This window comes from Anopheles coustani (assembly GCF_943734705.1).
Source record: "Anopheles coustani chromosome X unlocalized genomic scaffold, idAnoCousDA_361_x.2 X_unloc_79, whole genome shotgun sequence".
NCBI lineage: Eukaryota > Metazoa > Arthropoda > Insecta > Diptera > Culicidae > Anopheles > Anopheles coustani.
This window is the reverse complement of record NW_026525191.1, coordinates 57,929-75,000: the sequence shown is the minus strand read 5'-3', so window position 1 is coordinate 75,000 and position 17,072 is coordinate 57,929. Positions and strand designations below refer to the sequence as shown.

At 46.8% G+C, this 17,072-nt stretch overlaps 2 non-coding genes across 2 annotated transcripts in view; both read right to left on the bottom strand.

Moving 5' to 3' along the window:
* Positions 1–292, bottom strand: part of LOC131270968 (large subunit ribosomal RNA) — a 4,092-nt gene extending 3,800 nt beyond the window's left edge. The window contains exon 1 of the ribosomal RNA XR_009179957.1: positions 1–292. This exon is cut by the window's left edge and continues 3,800 nt beyond it. This is a non-coding gene — a ribosomal RNA (large subunit ribosomal RNA).
* Positions 293–780: 488 nt separating this feature from the next.
* LOC131270969 (5.8S ribosomal RNA) lies at positions 781–935 on the bottom strand. Its single transcript, XR_009179958.1, has one exon. It is a non-coding gene; the product is annotated as a 5.8S ribosomal RNA (ribosomal RNA).
* Positions 936–17,072: the final 16,137 nt, after the last annotated feature.

The following is a 17,072-nucleotide window of genomic DNA, read 5'->3' as shown; positions in this document are numbered from 1 at the left end:
AGCAACACGACTCCATGGCACGCTCGGTCCATCATCCAACGGGCGCTGTTCTACGGGCCTATCACCCTCTATGGGTTCTGAGCCACATTCAAGTTGGACTTGAAAAGCGCTAAGATGACGGATAGTGAGACGCACCAGTACACGGAATCGGATAGACGGACAGGCCGCCACCCCTACGTGCTGAGCTTCTCCCGTTTCGCTCGCAGCTACTCAGGGAATCCCGGTTGGTTTCTTTTCCTCCCCTTATTAATATGCTTAAATTCAGGGGGTTGTCACACATGAACTGAGGCTTATGTACCTTGCGGTTGTTATCGTCACATCTGGCTTGCGACTACTTTGTTTCAATGTCCAATATGTACCGTTGGACTCGGTTAACGGGCTGTTAGCCCGCGTGTGGTTTAACTCACTGATACCTTCCTTTGCCCATACGCTAGTTTGTTTGTGTTCCTTTGGTCAACTTCCATACTTGAATCATTTGTGCTATTCGCTGCTGCTTCGACGCTACTTTGACATCTTCGCTTCTATTTAAATAAATAAATAAGCTGAAGCTAGACATCAGTAAACACCACCACAGACACCACAAGCACGCCTTCTCCTCGTACTTCCGCCTCACGCGGGAACACGGACGCTCTAAATACTTCGAATTCCAATGCCAGTATATTGTAAACCACGGGTTCTTTAATGCTAGCGGGTCGTCGCGACCCTAGTTAACATCATGGTGCACGTCTCGTGACGGGTGTCACGGCGTAGTTAAATGTATGCGATACATTTCTCAAATATAAGCGCTCAGTCATCTGTACATCATGGTAGGTTCCCACGACGTGCAATATGCGTTCAACTTATCAATGTTCATGTGTCCTGCAGTTCACATTATGACGCGCAGTTAGCTGCGGTCTTCATCGATCCATGAGCCGAGTGATCCACTGCCGAGGGTGACTAACTTGCGTAAGCCGCCGCTGTGCGCGTATACCCGTTCCCCGTAGGGAGGAGCAAGCCGCCGCTTAGAGACGAAGCATAAAGTGTCCTCATTCCACATAGGGCAAGCTGGATGAATCCATTTTACCCAGGACGGCCGAAGCGGCGTGGACCAGGGGAGAACTGAACCTTATACTTCACACCACAGTAAGTCTACGTGTCCTCTTCCACATAGGGCAAGCTAGAACTAACTATCTTACCCAGGACTGCCGAAGCAGCGTGGACCAGGGGAGGAACACACTTTTCATGGAAACGTAAGGCATCCATGACTGCCATAACGTAAGCCGCCGCTGTGCGCGTATACCCGTTCCCCGTAGGGAGGAGCAAGCCGCCGCTTAGAGACGAAGCATAAAGTGTCCTCATTCCACATAGGGCAAGCTGGATGAATCCATTTTACCCAGGACGGCCGAAGCGGCGTGGACCAGGGGAGAACTGAACTTTATACTTCACACCACAGTAAGTCTACGTGTCCTCTTCCACATAGGGCAAGCTAGAACTAACTATCTTACCCAGGACTGCCGAAGCAGCGTGGACCAGGGGAGGAACACACTTTTCATAGAAACGTAAGGCATCCATGACTGCCATAGTGCGTAAGCCGCCGCTGTGCGCGTAAACCCGTTCCCCGTAGGGAGGAGTCAAGCCGCCGCTTAGAGACGAAGTATGAAGTGTCCTCTTCCACATAGGGCAAGCTAGAATGAACTATCTTACCCAGGACCGCCGAAGCAGCGTGGACCAGGGGAGAACTGAACTTTATACTTCACACCACAGTATTGAGTAATGTGCCCTCTTCCACATAGGGCAAGCTGGAATGTTCCATTTTACCCAGGACGGCCGAAGCGGCGTGGACCAGTGGAGGACTACACAATCATGAGGTTTGATATCGACTTGTGTGTTTCAATAGGATACCGATGGTATGGTTTGAACCGATTTGATTTAGCCATTCTGAAGTCATCACTTGGTTGAAGCGCTGAACTAGGGAGGCATCGTTTACATATATATTGGTTTTCGCATGCTCTACTAGGTTAATGTCATGAGGTTGGCTATCGAGCATGCCCAAGTGATGACTTGATTGTGTGCTTGCTTGAATTCTTCACATTTCATACCATCGGTTAGTTGTCGAATCATTCCTCGATCATAACCTTCGTTCTTGGTTCATGTATGCTCTCTTCCACATAGGGCAAGCTAGAATTAACCATCTTACCCAGGACCGCCGAAGCAGTGTGGACCAGGGGAGGACTATACTTTATACTTCACACACTAGCCATATTGAAGTCATCACTTGGTTGAAGCACTGAACTAGGGCGAGTCTATCGTTTACTTTGCATTGGGATAATACGCTGCATGCTCTCTTAGGTTAATGTCATGTGGTTGGCTATAGAGCATGCCCAAGTGATGACTTTGTTTAAAGCTCAACAGGTAGAGTATTATGTCCTCTTCCACATAGGGCAAGCTAGAATTAACTATCTTACCCAGGACCGCCGGAGCAGCGTGGACCAGGGGAGAACTATACTTTGTCTTGTATGCCCTCTTCCACATAGGGCAAGCTAGAATTAACTATCTTACCCAGGACTGCAAAGCAGCGTGGACCAGTGGAGGACTATACTTTGTTCATTACACCACAGTATTAAGTATGGTGTCCTCTTCCACATAGGGCAAGCTAGAACTAACTATCTTACCCAGGACCGCCGAAGCAGTGTGGACCAGGGGAGGACTATACTTTATACTTCACACACTAGCCATACTGAAGTCATCACTTGGTTGAAGCGCTGAACTACGGCGGGGTAATCGTTTACAGGTTATAATCATATAGCTGCATGCTCATTAGTAGATAATGGAATATTGTATGGCAATATGAGCATGCCCAAGTGATGACTTTGTTTCAAGCTCAACAGGTAGGGTATTGAGTCCTCTTCCACATAGGGCAAGCTAGAATGAACTATCTTACCCAGGACCGCCGGAGCAGCGTGGACCAGTGGAGGACTCTATACTTTATACTTCACACCACAGTATTGAGTACGACTTGCATAAAGCCCCTAATGAGAACCACGAGGGCTCTCTCAATGTAGAACCACGAGGGCTCTAGTACCGATTCTCTCGGTACGGCTTGGTCCGTGTTCCTTTATGCTTGTACTCTTAGAAAGTCTCAACCCGGAGGTCTTGACTTTGATTGTCATAGTTGGACTACGACGGGGCATCCGACCATTGCTGATCGAACACCCCTGATTCACCATCTTTCGGGTAGGCGGTACGCGTACCTCCGGACGCGGAAGTCTCAACCCGGAGGTCTTGACTTTGATTGTCATATATGGACTACGACGGGGCATCCGACCATTGCTGATCGAACACCCCTGATTCATCATCTTTCGGGTAGGCGGTGCGCGCACCTCCGACGCGGAAGTCTCAACCCGGAGGTCTTGACTTTGTATTGTCATAGTTGGACTACGACGGGGTATCCGACTCATCGAATACCCCAGAAGCACACCATCTTTCGGGTAGGCGGTACGCGTACCTCCGGACGCGGAAAGTCTCAACCCGGAGGTCTTGACTTTGGTTGTCATAGTTGGACTATGACGGGGCATCCGACCATTGCTGATCGAACACCCCTGTTACACCATCTTTCGGATAGGCGGTGCGCGACACCACCGACGCGGAAAGTCTCAACCCGGAGGTCTTGACTTTGTATTGTTGGATAGTCCTCTTCCACTATAGGGCAAGCTGGAAATATTCCATTTTACCCAGGACTGCCGAGGCAGCGTGGACCAGGGGAGAACTTCACGGAATCTTCAGGCATCCATGATTGCCATAGTGCGTAAGCCGCCGCTGTGTGCGTCAACTCGTTCCCCGTGAGGAGGAGTCTAGCCGCCGCTAAAAGACGAAGCATTAAGTGTCCTCATTCCACTATAGGGCAAGCTAGAATGAACTATCTTACCCAGGACCGCCGAAGCAGCGTGGACCAGGCGAAGACTATACTTTATACTTCACACCACAGTATTGAGTACGACTTGCATAAAGCCCCTAATGAGAACCACGAGGGCTCTCTCAATGTAGAACCACGAGGGCTCTAGTACCGATTCTCTCGGTACGGCTTGGTCCGTGTTCCTTTATGCTTGTACTCGCGGAAAGTCTCAACCCGGAGGTCTTGACTTTGATTGTCATAGTTGGACTACGACGGGGCATCCGACCATTGCTGACCGAACACCCCTGATTCATCATCTTTCGGATAGGAGGTGCGCCCACCTCCGACGCGGAAGTCTCAACCCGGAGGTTCGGACTTAGAGTTTTTCCCATTTAAAAGTTTTTCTCTTAGCCATACTGAAGTCATCACTTGGTGAACGATTGAACTAGGGCGGGTTAATCGTTTATAGGTATCATGTGGTTTGCATGCTCTCTTAGGTTAAGGTCATGTGGTTGGCTATCGAGCATGCCCAAGTGATGACTTTGTTTCACGCTTGCTTGATTTCTTCATGATTCCCTGTTATATAGTGTAATCATTCGAGAACAGGGAATCTTTGGTTTTGCTCAACAGGTATTGGATGTCAACTTGGTATCTAGATCGCATTAAGTCTCAACCCTTAGGTTCGGACTTGTATAGTGACATCTTGTTACGGTCTTGAGTCTCAACCCGCAGGTTCGGACTACTTAGTGTTTGATCGAATATAATATGGCAACTTGTGCCTAAGTCTCAACCCGCAGGTTCGGACTTCTGTTTATTTGGCCAATGTATGTATAAGGCAACTTGTGCCTAAGTCTCAACCCGCAGGTTCGGACTTGTGTTTTTGTTCGAAGTCATGTATAAGGCAACGTGTGCCTAAGTCTCAACCCGCAGGTTCGGACTTGTTAGTGTTTCGTCAACTTTCATATGGCAACTTGTGCCTAAGTCTCAACCCGCAGGTTCGGACTTGTGTATTTGTTCGAAGTCATGTATAAGGCAACTTGTGCCTAAGTCTCAACCCGCAGGTTCGGACTTGTGTATTTGTTCGAAGTTATATATAAGGCAACTTGTGCCTAAGTCTCAACCCGCAGGTTCGGACTTGTGTATTTGTTCGAAGTCATGTATAAGGCAACTTGTGCCTAAGTCTCAACCCGCAGGTTCGGACTTCTATAGTGTTTCGTCAATTATCATATGGCAACTTGTGCCGAAGTCTCAACCCGCAGGTTCGGACTTCTATAGTGTTTCGTCAATTATCATATGGCAACTTGTGCCGAAGTCTCAACCCGCAGGTTCGGACTTCTGGAAGGATCACTTGGCCACTAATGATCCTTCCGCAGGTTCACCTACGGAAACCTTGTTACGACTTTTACTTCCTCTAAATCATCAAGTTCGGTCAACTTCGATAAAGCAGACGCGGTTCACGAGGATCCAGCGAACGATCATCTCCAAAGACCTCACTAAATAATCCATCGGTAGTAGCGACGGGCGGTGTGTACAAAGGGCAGGGACGTATTCAACGCTGGCTGATGACCAGCACTTACTAGAAGTTCCGAGTTCATATGGACCATTGCAATCCATAATCCCTACTAAGTGAGTATTTGAGTGATTTCCCGTTCCTCTCGGAATAGGAGACACGCTGCTACCCACATTGTAGCACGCGTGTAGCCCAGAACATCTAAGGGCATCACGGACCTGTTATCGCTCGATCTCATTTTGCTAAACACAAATTGTCCTGCTAAGCAGCGTACCGTAAGTGCACTTGCGCACACGAACAGCGAAGGTGTCAGGTCATACTCCACCGAAAGGTCCTAACCCGTTCCAATCGGCATCGACGCATTAACGCTGACTGCGTTCTAGTTAGCATATGTGAGTCACGTTCGTTATCGGAATTAACCAGACAAATCAATCCACGAACTAAGAACGGCCATGCACCACTACCCTTAAATTTGAGAAAGAGCTATTAATCTGTCTCACCTCCATAAGTTCGGACCTGGTAAGTTTTCCCGTGTTGAGTCAAATTGAACCGCAAGCTCCATTTCATTGTGGTGCCCTTCCGTCAATTCCTTTAAGTTTCAACTTTGCAACCATACTTCCCCCGGAACCTGACTTTGGTTTCCCGGAAGCTACTGAGAGCACCTGGTTGTAGCGTCTCCCAATTGCTAGTTGGCATCGTTTACGGTTAGAACTAGGGCGGTATCTAATCGCCTTCGATCCTCTAACTTTCGTTCTTGATTAAAGAAAGCATCCTTGACAAATGCCTTCGCTTTAGTTAGTCTTACGACGGTCTACGAATTTCACCTCTCGCGCCGTAATACTAGTGTCCCCAACTACTTCTGTTAATCATTACCTCCGGTCTGAGTACAAACCAATGAAAGATTAGACCAAGGTCGTATTCCATTATTCCATGCAAGATTATTCTAGGGCGTTTGGGCACCCTGCTTTAAGCACTCTAATTTGTTCAAGGTAAACGTGAGCGGTCGAGCTCTATGTTACACTTGCACCCGTTGAAGGGCACACCATGACACAGACTTGGTGCCCTACCACACCATTGAGTCGCAACCAGATTCCGACTTGGCCCACCGACCACGGGTTGACCGGGTCGGCGGAGCCGGACTGTGTTGGACAAGTATCAACTTCGAACGTTTTAACCGCAACAATTTTAATATACGCTAGTGGAGCTGGAATTACCGCGGCTGCTGGCACCAGACTTGCCCTCCACTTGATCCTCGTAGAAGGATTTATGCTCTACTCATTCCAATTATGAAACATCATTAAAGAGTTTCATATTGTTATTTCTCGTCACTACCTCCCCGTCCCGGGATTGGGTAATTTACGCGCCTGCTGCCTTCCTTGGATGTGGTAGCCATTTCTCAGGCTCCCTCTCCGGAATCGAACCCTGATTCCCCGTTACCCGTTGCAACCATGGTAGTCCTCTATACTACCATCCATAGTTGATAGGGCAGATATTTGCGAGATCTGTCGTCGGTGCGAGACCATACGATCAGCATCATTATCCAGACTTCAACTCAATGACACGGAGAACCCGCGATTGGTTTGACTAATAAGTGCACCAGTTCCCGCGAGGGTCCTGGCATGTTGCATGTATTAGCTCTAGATTTTCCACAGTTATCCAAGTAACTAGGTTGATGATCTCGTAAATTATAGCTGTTATACTGAGCCTTATGCGGTTTCACATTAAATCTGTTTGTACTTAGACATGCATGGCTTAACCTTTGAGACGAGCGTATATTACTGGTAGGATCAACCAGAATTCCGACTTTGCGTTCGAATGTTCATTGTCCCATTGCACCCGGAGGAGCAAACACCACGTTCTATATGTTGTCAAGTCCGGTAGCACACGGGAGGCGAGCCCCCGTGCGAACCTCATTGCCCTCGTATCACACACACCCGATGCACCGGACAGGCACTTGAGCGGCATTCGACTCCGCTAAGCGCACGTGCGCCCGATTGTGCATGCGCTGACGGGGCCTTCATACCCCTACCACAGCGACCTTATGCCAAACTTCCATGAATACTTAGGTGAGCTGACAAGGGCCTTCATTTCCCTACCATCAACTAAAGGACACGCTAGGCGCGTCCGATCATTGCAACTGCGGGGCTTTCATACCCCAATCACAACAGTACGCAATTCACCAGAGTTTAATCACAACCCCCCCGGACATGGCACACTATTAACTTGCAACAAAACTTAGTGTGTGCCGGGCACATCGGTTCCACAAAATCATTCCCGATGTACCCCAATTGGGGTTGTGAACGCATCCATGGTCCTCTGACACACCCAACCAAGCGTGGATACTACATACCTCAAACACCCAGTACACTAACAGACAAATCAATATATGGTTGCTTTCCCCCAGACATTTGCCAATCACTTGGCACCCGGACGGGAACTCGCTCCTGATTGCGCCATTGCCACCCATTTGCCAAGAGCGAGTTCTGTATGTAGATTTCATTTGGAAAGACAACCGTGTACTGGATATTCTATCCGACGATTACAGATGACGAGTACGAGACTCGACTACACTCACGGATAATACATTTTGGGTCGAGATTGCTTTCGGGGTTTTCGATTGGTCTTGCGCTTGTAAACGTATAACTTTGACTTGTGGTAACCTCGGTATGTTAGTCGATCACGTGGTTGTGAACTGGGTAAGGGTGGGCAATCTGTTCACTTGCACTCTGGGTAGGAATATGGTGAGCGCTATAGGTTAAAGATCATGGTATGGTTCCATCGTGATGACTTTCGCTAGATAGTAGTATGTTTGGATAGTTATAACGTTTTTGGCCATTTGTTCATAGTGTTCGGTCCATTGAGGAATTCGATTGGTCTTTGCTTCACACACGTGGTCGATCACTTGGATGTGAACTAGGGTGAGATTAAGGTGTTCACTAGTGCTCTTCGGTTTTGGATCAGTAATGAGCACTTGATTGGTTTCGCATAATATGTATCCATAGTGATGACTCTTTCCAGCTTAAGATTTCGTTACCAGTTTCGAATCCTCCCCACGTTCGCTTTTACTTGGTTAGGTTTTCGAGTGTAGATTTGAAAGCAATCTCATGTATGTATCCCATCTGATATAAGCCACTGACAGTTCATGTCACCTCGTTCAACTCTCGCTGGGTCACAGAAGTATGTTACTGCGCCCATTATCCCTACTCGGATAGGTTCGGTTCGTTCGTTTTATACTACGGTGAGTAAACTCAATTTGTGCATCGCATAGCCATGGAAAGCAAGCTTTCGCGGGCCTCTTCGACTGTTTTGATACGAGCTGTGCCCGTGATGCTTGTCATCCCAGGATACTAGACCCCTTTGGACGACCGCATGACCATCAGAAAGTAAATTCCACGTTCGGTTTATTTGCTACTTCCACCGTTCTAGTACTATGGGGTTGGAACCCCTAACATAAAGTATCTATGTAGAACCACGAGGGCTCTCAATGTAGAACCACAAGGGCTCTAGTACCGATTCTCTCGGTACGCTTGGTCCGTGTTCCTTTATGTTTGTACTCTTGTGTGTATAAAATTCATGTTCGATTTGGGATATTTGCTACTTTCACCTGTGCGCTGTGTATAACTACGGAGAAACTCAATTTGTGCATCGCATAGCCATGGAAAGCAAGCTTTCGCGGGCCTCTTCGACTGTTTTGATACGAGACTGTGCCCGTGATGCTTGTCATCCCAGGATACTAGACCCCTTTGGACGACCGCATGACCAACAGAATGTAAATTCCAGTTCGTTTTTGGATATTTGCTACTGTCACCGTTTGAGTACTATGGGGCTTGAACCCCTAACATAAAGTCTTTGTGTAGAACCACGAGGGCTCTATAGTACCGATTCTCTCGGCACGCTTGGTCCGTGTTCCTTTATGTTCGTACTCTTGTGTGTATAATATTCATGTTCGGTTTGGGATATTTGCTACTGTCACCGTTTGAGTACTATGGGGCTTGAACCCCTAACATAAAGTCTTTGTGTAGAACCACGAGGGCTCTATAGTACCGATTCTCTCGGCACGCTTGGTCCGTGTTCCTTTATGTTCGTACTCTTGTGTGTATAATATTCATGTTCGGTTTGGGATATTTGCTACTTTCACCTGGGTCCCGTTCTTCATACAAGTCTGCCTTGCTAATGTGGTAACTTTATAGTGTAGTTCTGACATCCCAATTTTGGGACTTAGCCGATTTTTCATGAATTTCCATATGACCCATAGGGTCCCTTTCTTGATACAAGCTTGCCTAGGGCGATCGGTCAAAACTTGTCTTACTATTCGATTGGTCTTCGCAGTTTCACCCTAGGCAATTCGCCTAGGTCTGTCTTCTTGAGGAGGCCAAAACCCGAAATAAGGAGGTCTGGCCGACCCTGAAACCTCCCCTGTCTTAACTACACTAACCCGATTTTTCAGGGTCCTCAGCGCCATACAACTTTGCCTAGGTCACTTATACTCTTGACTTAGGCCATCTGACTTGGTCCGTGTTTCTTCCTAGGGTTCACCTAGGTACTTTGCCTTGCTTGATGTGGTAACTTTTTAGTGTAGTTCTGACATCCCAATTTTGGGACTTAGCCGATTTTTCATGAATTTCCATATGACCCTAAGGGTCCCTTTCTTCATACAAGCTTGCCTAGGGCGATCGGTCAAAACTTGTCTTACTATTCGATTGGTCTTCGCAGTTTCACCCTAGGCAATTCGCCTAGGTCTGTCTTCTTGAGGAGGCCAAAACCCGAAATAAGGAGGTCCAGCCGACCCTGAAACCTCCCCTGTCTTAACTACACTAACCCGATTTTTCAGGGTCCTCAGCGCCATACAACTTTGCCTAGGTCACTTATACTCTTGACTTAGGCCATCTGACTTGGTCCGTGTTCCTTCCTAGGGTTCACCTAGGTACTTTGCCTTGCTTGATGTGGTAACTTTATAGTGTAGTTCTGACATCCCAATTTTGGGACTTAGCCGATTTTTCATGAATTTCCATATGACCCTAAGGGTCCCTTTCTTCATACAAGCTTGCCTAGGGCGATCGGTCAAAACTTGTCTTACTATTCGATTGGTCTTCGCACTTTCACCCTAGGCAGTTTGCCTAGGTCTGTCTTCTTGAGGAGGTCAAAACCCAAAATAAGGAGGTTCAGCCGACCCAAAAACCTCCCCTGTCTGAACTACACTAACCCGATTTTTCAGGGTCCTCAGCGCCATACAACTTTGCCTAGGTCACATGTACTCTTGACTTAGGCCATCTGACTTGGTCCGTGTTTCTTCTTAGGGTTCACCTAGGTACTTTGCCTTGCTTGATGTGGTAACTTTTTAGTGTAGTTCAGACATCCCAATTTTGGGACTTAGCCGATTTTTCATGGATTTTCCATATGACCCATAGGGTCCCTTTCTTCATACAAGCTTGCCTAGGGCGATCGGTCAAAACTTGTCTTACTATTCGATTGGTCTTCGCACTTTCACCCTAGGCAGTTTGCCTAGGTGTAGCTTCTTGAGGAGGTCAAAACCCAAAATAAGGAGGTTCAGCCGACCCAAAAACCTCCCCTGTCTGAACTACACTAACCCGATTTTTCAGGGTCCTCAGCGCCATACAACTTTGCCTAGGTCACTTGTACTCTTGACTTAGGCCATCTGACTTGGTCCGTGTTTCTTCTTAGGGTTCACCTAGGTACTTTGCCTTGCTTGATGTGGTAACTTTTTAGTGTAGTTCAGACATCCCAATTTTGGGACTTAGCCGATTTTTCATGTATTTCCATATGACCCATAGGGTCCCTTTCTTCATACAAGCTTGCCTAGGGCGATCGGTCAAAACTTGTCTTACTATTCGATTGGTCTTCGCACTTTCACCCTAGGCAGTTTGCCTAGGTGTAGCTTCTTGAGGAGGTCAAAACCCAAAATAAGGAGGTTCAGCCGACCCAAAAACCTCCCCTGTCTAAACTACACTAACCAGATTTTTCAGGGTCCTCACCGTCATACAACTTTGCCTAGGTCACTTGCACTCTTGACTTAGGCCATCTGACTTGGTCCGTGTTTCTTCTTAGGGTTCACCTAGGTACTTTGCCTTGCTTGATGTGGTAACTTTTTAGTGTAGTTCAGACATCCCAATTTTGGGACTTAGCCGATTTTTCATGGATTTTCCATATGACCCATAGGGTCCCTTTCTTCATACAAGCTTGCCTAACCCAAGTAACTAGGTTGATGATCTCGTAAATTATAGCTGTTATACTGAGCCTTATGCGGTTTCACATTAAATCTGTTTGTACTTAGACATGCATGGCTTAACCTTTGAGACGAGCGTATATTACTGGTAGGATCAACCAGAATTCCGACTTTGCGTTCGAATGTTCATTGTCCCATTGCACCCGGAGGAGCAAACACCACGTTCTATATGTTGTCAAGTCCGGTAGCACACGGGAGGCGAGCCCCCGTGCGAACCTCATTGCCCTCGTATCACACACACCCGATGCACCGGACAGGCACTTGAGCGGCATTCGACTCCGCTAAGCGCACGTGCGCCCGATTGTGCATGCGCTGACGGGGCCTTCATACCCCTACCACAGCGACCTTATGCCAAACTTCCATGAATACTTAGGTGAGCTGACAAGGGCCTTCATTTCCCTACCATCAACTAAAGGACACGCTAGGCGCGTCCGATCATTGCAACTGCGGGGCTTTCATACCCCAATCACCACAGTACGCAATTCACCAGAGTTTAATCACAACCCCCCCGGACATGGCACACTATTAACTTGCAACAAAACTTAGTGTGTGCCGGGCACATCGGTTCCACAAAATCATTCCCGATGTACCCCAATTGGGGTTGTGAACGCATCCATGGTCCTCTGACACACCCAACCAAGCGTGGATACTACATACCTCAAACACCCAGTACACTAACAGACAAATCAATATATGGTTGCTTTCCCCCAGACATTTGCCAATCACTTGGCACCCGGACGGGAACTCGCTCCTGATTGCGCCATTGCCACCCATTTGCCAAGAGCGAGTTCTGTATGTAGATTTCATTTGGAAAGACAACCGTGTACTGGATATTCTATCCGACGATTACAGATGACGAGTACGAGACTCGACTACACTCACGGATAATACATTTTGGGTCGAGATTGCTTTCGGGGTTTTCGATTGGTCTTGCGCTTGTAAACGTATAACTTTGACTTGTGGTAACCTCGGTATGTTAGTCGATCACGTGGTTGTGAACTGGGTAAGGGTGGGCAATCTGTTCACTTGCACTCTGGGTAGGAATATGGTGAGCGCTATAGGTTAAAGATCATGGTATGGTTCCATCGTGATGACTTTCGCTAGATAGTAGTATGTTTGGATAGTTATAACGTTTTTGGCCATTTGTTCATAGTGTTCGGTCCATTGAGGAATTCGATTGGTCTTTGCTTCACACACGTGGTCGATCACTTGGATGTGAACTAGGGTGAGATTAAGGTGTTCACTAGTGCTCTTCGGTTTTGGATCAGTAATGAGCACTTGATTGGTTTCGCATAATATGTATCCATAGTGATGACTCTTTCCAGCTTAAGATTTCGTTACCAGTTTCGAATCCTCCCCACGTTCGCTTTTACTTGGTTAGGTTTTCGAGTGTAGATTTGAAAGCAATCTCATGTATGTATCCCATCTGATATAAGCCACTGACAGTTCATGTCACCTCGTTCAACTCTCGCTGGGTCACAGAAGTATGTTACTGCGCCCATTATCCCTACTCGGATAGGTTCGGTTCGTTCGTTTTATACTACGGTGAGTAAACTCAATTTGTGCATCGCATAGCCATGGAAAGCAAGCTTTCGCGGGCCTCTTCGACTGTTTTGATACGAGCTGTGCCCGTGATGCTTGTCATCCCAGGATACTAGACCCCTTTGGACGACCGCATGACCATCAGAAAGTAAATTCCACGTTCGGTTTATTTGCTACTTCCACCGTTCTAGTACTATGGGGTTGGAACCCCTAACATAAAGTATCTATGTAGAACCACGAGGGCTCTCAATGTAGAACCACAAGGGCTCTAGTACCGATTCTCTCGGTACGCTTGGTCCGTGTTCCTTTATGTTTGTACTCTTGTGTGTATAAAATTCATGTTCGATTTGGGATATTTGCTACTTTCACCTGTGCGCTGTGTATAACTACGGAGAAACTCAATTTGTGCATCGCATAGCCATGGAAAGCAAGCTTTCGCGGGCCTCTTCGACTGTTTTGATACGAGACTGTGCCCGTGATGCTTGTCATCCCAGGATACTAGACCCCTTTGGACGACCGCATGACCAACAGAATGTAAATTCCAGTTCGTTTTTGGATATTTGCTACTGTCACCGTTTGAGTACTATGGGGCTTGAACCCCTAACATAAAGTCTTTGTGTAGAACCACGAGGGCTCTATAGTACCGATTCTCTCGGCACGCTTGGTCCGTGTTCCTTTATGTTCGTACTCTTGTGTGTATAATATTCATGTTCGGTTTGGGATATTTGCTACTGTCACCGTTTGAGTACTATGGGGCTTGAACCCCTAACATAAAGTCTTTGTGTAGAACCACGAGGGCTCTATAGTACCGATTCTCTCGGCACGCTTGGTCCGTGTTCCTTTATGTTCGTACTCTTGTGTGTATAATATACATGTTCGGTTTGGGATATTTGCTACTTTCACCTGGGTCCCGTTCTTCATACAAGTCTGCCTTGCTAATGTGGTAACTTTATAGTGTAGTTCTGACATCCCAATTTTGGGACTTAGCCGATTTTTCATGAATTTCCATATGACCCATAGGGTCCCTTTCTTCATACAAGCTTGCCTAGGGCGATCGGTCAAAACTTGTCTTACTATTCGATTGGTCTTCGCAGTTTCACCCTAGGCAATTCGCCTAGGTCTGTCTTCTTGAGGAGGCCAAAACCCGAAATAAGGAGGTTCAGCCGACCCAGAAACCTCCCCTGTCAGAACTACACTAACCCGATTTTTCAGGGTCCTCAGCGCCATACAACTTTGCCTAGGTCACTTGTACTCTTGACTTAGGCCATCCGACTTGGTCCGTGTTTCTTCCTAGGGTTCACCTAGGTACTTTGCCTTGCTTGATGTGGTAACTTTATAGTGTAGTTCTGACATCCCAATTTTGGGACTTAGCCGATTTTTCATGAATTTCCATATGACCCTAAGGGTCCCTTTCTTCATACAAGCTTGCCTAGGGCGATCGGTCAAAACTTGTCTTACTATTCGATTGGTCTTCGCACTTTCACCCTAGGCAATTCGCCTAGGTCTGTCTTCTTGAGGAGGCCAAAACCCGAAATAAGGAGGTCCAGCCGACCCTGAAACCTCCCCTGTCTTAACTACACTAACCCGATTTTTCAGGGTCCTCAGCGCCATACAACTTTGCCTAGGTCACTTGTACTCTTGACTTAGGCCATCTGACTTGGTCCGTGTTTCTTCCTAGGGTTCACCTAGGAACTTTGCCTTGCTTGATGTGGTAACTTTTTAGTGTAGTTCAGACATCCCAATTTTGGGACTTAGCCGATTTTTCGTATATTTCCATATGACCCGTAGGGTCTATTTCTTCATACAAGCTTGCCTAGGGCGATCGGTCAAAACTTGTCTTACTATTCGATTGGTCTTCGCACTTTCACCCTAGGCAGTTTGCCTAGGTCTGTCTTCTTGAGGAGGCCAAAACCCGAAATAAGGAGGTTCAGCCGACCCAGAAACCTCCCCTGTCAGAACTACACTAACCCGATTTTTCAGGGTCCTCAGCGCCATACAACTTTGCCTAGGTCACTTGTACTCTTGACTTAGGCCATCCGACTTGGTCCGTGTTTCTTCCTAGGGTTCACCTAGGTACTTTGCCTTGCTTGATGTGGTAACTTTATAGTGTAGTTCTGACATCCCAATTTTGGGACTTAGCCGATTTTTCATGAATTTCCATATGACCCATAGGGTCCCTTTCTTCATACAAGCTTGCCTAGGGCGATCGGTCAAAACTTGTCTTACTATTCGATTGGTCTTCGCACATTCACCCTAGGCAGTTTGCCTAGGTGTAGCTTCTTGAGGAGGTCAAAACCCAAAATAAGGAGGTTCAGCCGACCCAAAAACCTCCCCTGTCTAAACTACACTAACCAGATTTTTCAGGGTCCTCACCGTCATACAACTTTGCCTAGGTCACTTGCACTCTTGACTTAGGCCATCTGACTTGGTCCGTGTTTCTTGCTAGGGTTCACCTAGGTAGTTTGCCTTGCTTGATGTGGTAACTTTTTAGTGTAGTTCTGACATCCCAATTTTGGGACTTAGCCGATTTTTCATGTATTTCCATATGACCCTTAGGGTCCCTTTCTTCATACAAGCTTGCCTAGGGCGATCGGTCAAAACTTGTCTTACTATTCGATTGGTCTTCGCACTTTCACCCTAGGCAGTTTGCCTAGGTGTAGCTTCTTGATGAGGCCAAAACCCAAAATAAGGGGGTTCGGCCGACCCAAAAACCTACCCTGTCTAAACTACACTAACCAGATTTTTCAGGGTCCTCAGCGCCATACAACTTTGCCTAGGTCACTTGTTCTATTGACTTAGGCCATCTGACTTGGTCCGTGTTTCTTCCTAGGGTTCACCTAGGTACTTTGCCTTGCTTGGTGTGGTAACTTTTTAGTGTAGTTCTGACATCCTCATTTTGGGACTTAGCCGATTTTTCGTAAAATACCATATGACCCATATGGGTCCTTTGCTTCATATAAGTTTGCCTTGCTTGGTGTGGTAACATTTGAGTGTAGTTCTGACATCCCCATTTTGGGACTTAGCCGATTTTTCGATCAATACCATATGACCCATCAGGGTCCTTTGCTTCATATAAGTTTGCCTTGCTTGGTGTGGTAACATTTGAGTGTAGTTCTGACATCCCCATTTTGGGACTTAGCCGATTTTTCGTAAAATACCATATGACCCATCAGGGTCCTTGCCTTCATATAAGTTTGCCTTGCTTGGTGTGGTAACCTTTGAGTGTAGTTCTGACATCATCATTTTGGGACTTAGCCGATTTTTCGTAAAATACCATATGACCCATCAGGGTCCTTGCCTTCATATAAGTTTGCCTTGCTTGGTGTGGTAACATTTTAGTGTAGTTCTGACATCACCATTTTGGGACTTAGCCGATTTTTCGTAAAATACCATATGACCCATCAGGGTCCTTGCCTTCATATAAGTTTGCCTCGCTTGATGTGGTAACCTTTGAGTGTAGTTCTGACATCATCATTTTGGGACTTAGCCGATTTTTCGATCCATACCATATGACCCATCAGGGTCCTTGCCTTCATATAAGTTTGCCTTGCTTGGTGTGGTAACCTTTGAGTGTAGTTCTGACATCATCATTTTGGGACTTAGCCGATTTTTCGTAAAATACCATATGACCCATATGAGGGTCCTTTCCTTCATATAAGTTTTCCTTGCTTGATGTGGTAACATTTGAGTGTAGTTCTGACATCATCATTTTGGGACTTAGCCGATTTTTCGATCCATACCATATGACCCATCAGGGTCCTTGCCTTCATATAAGTTTGCCTTGCTTGGTGTGGTAACCTTTGAGTGTAGTTCTGACATCATCATTTTGGGACTTAGCCGATTTTTCGTAAAATACCATATGACCCATATGAGGGTCCTTTCCTTCATATAAGTTTGCCTTGCTT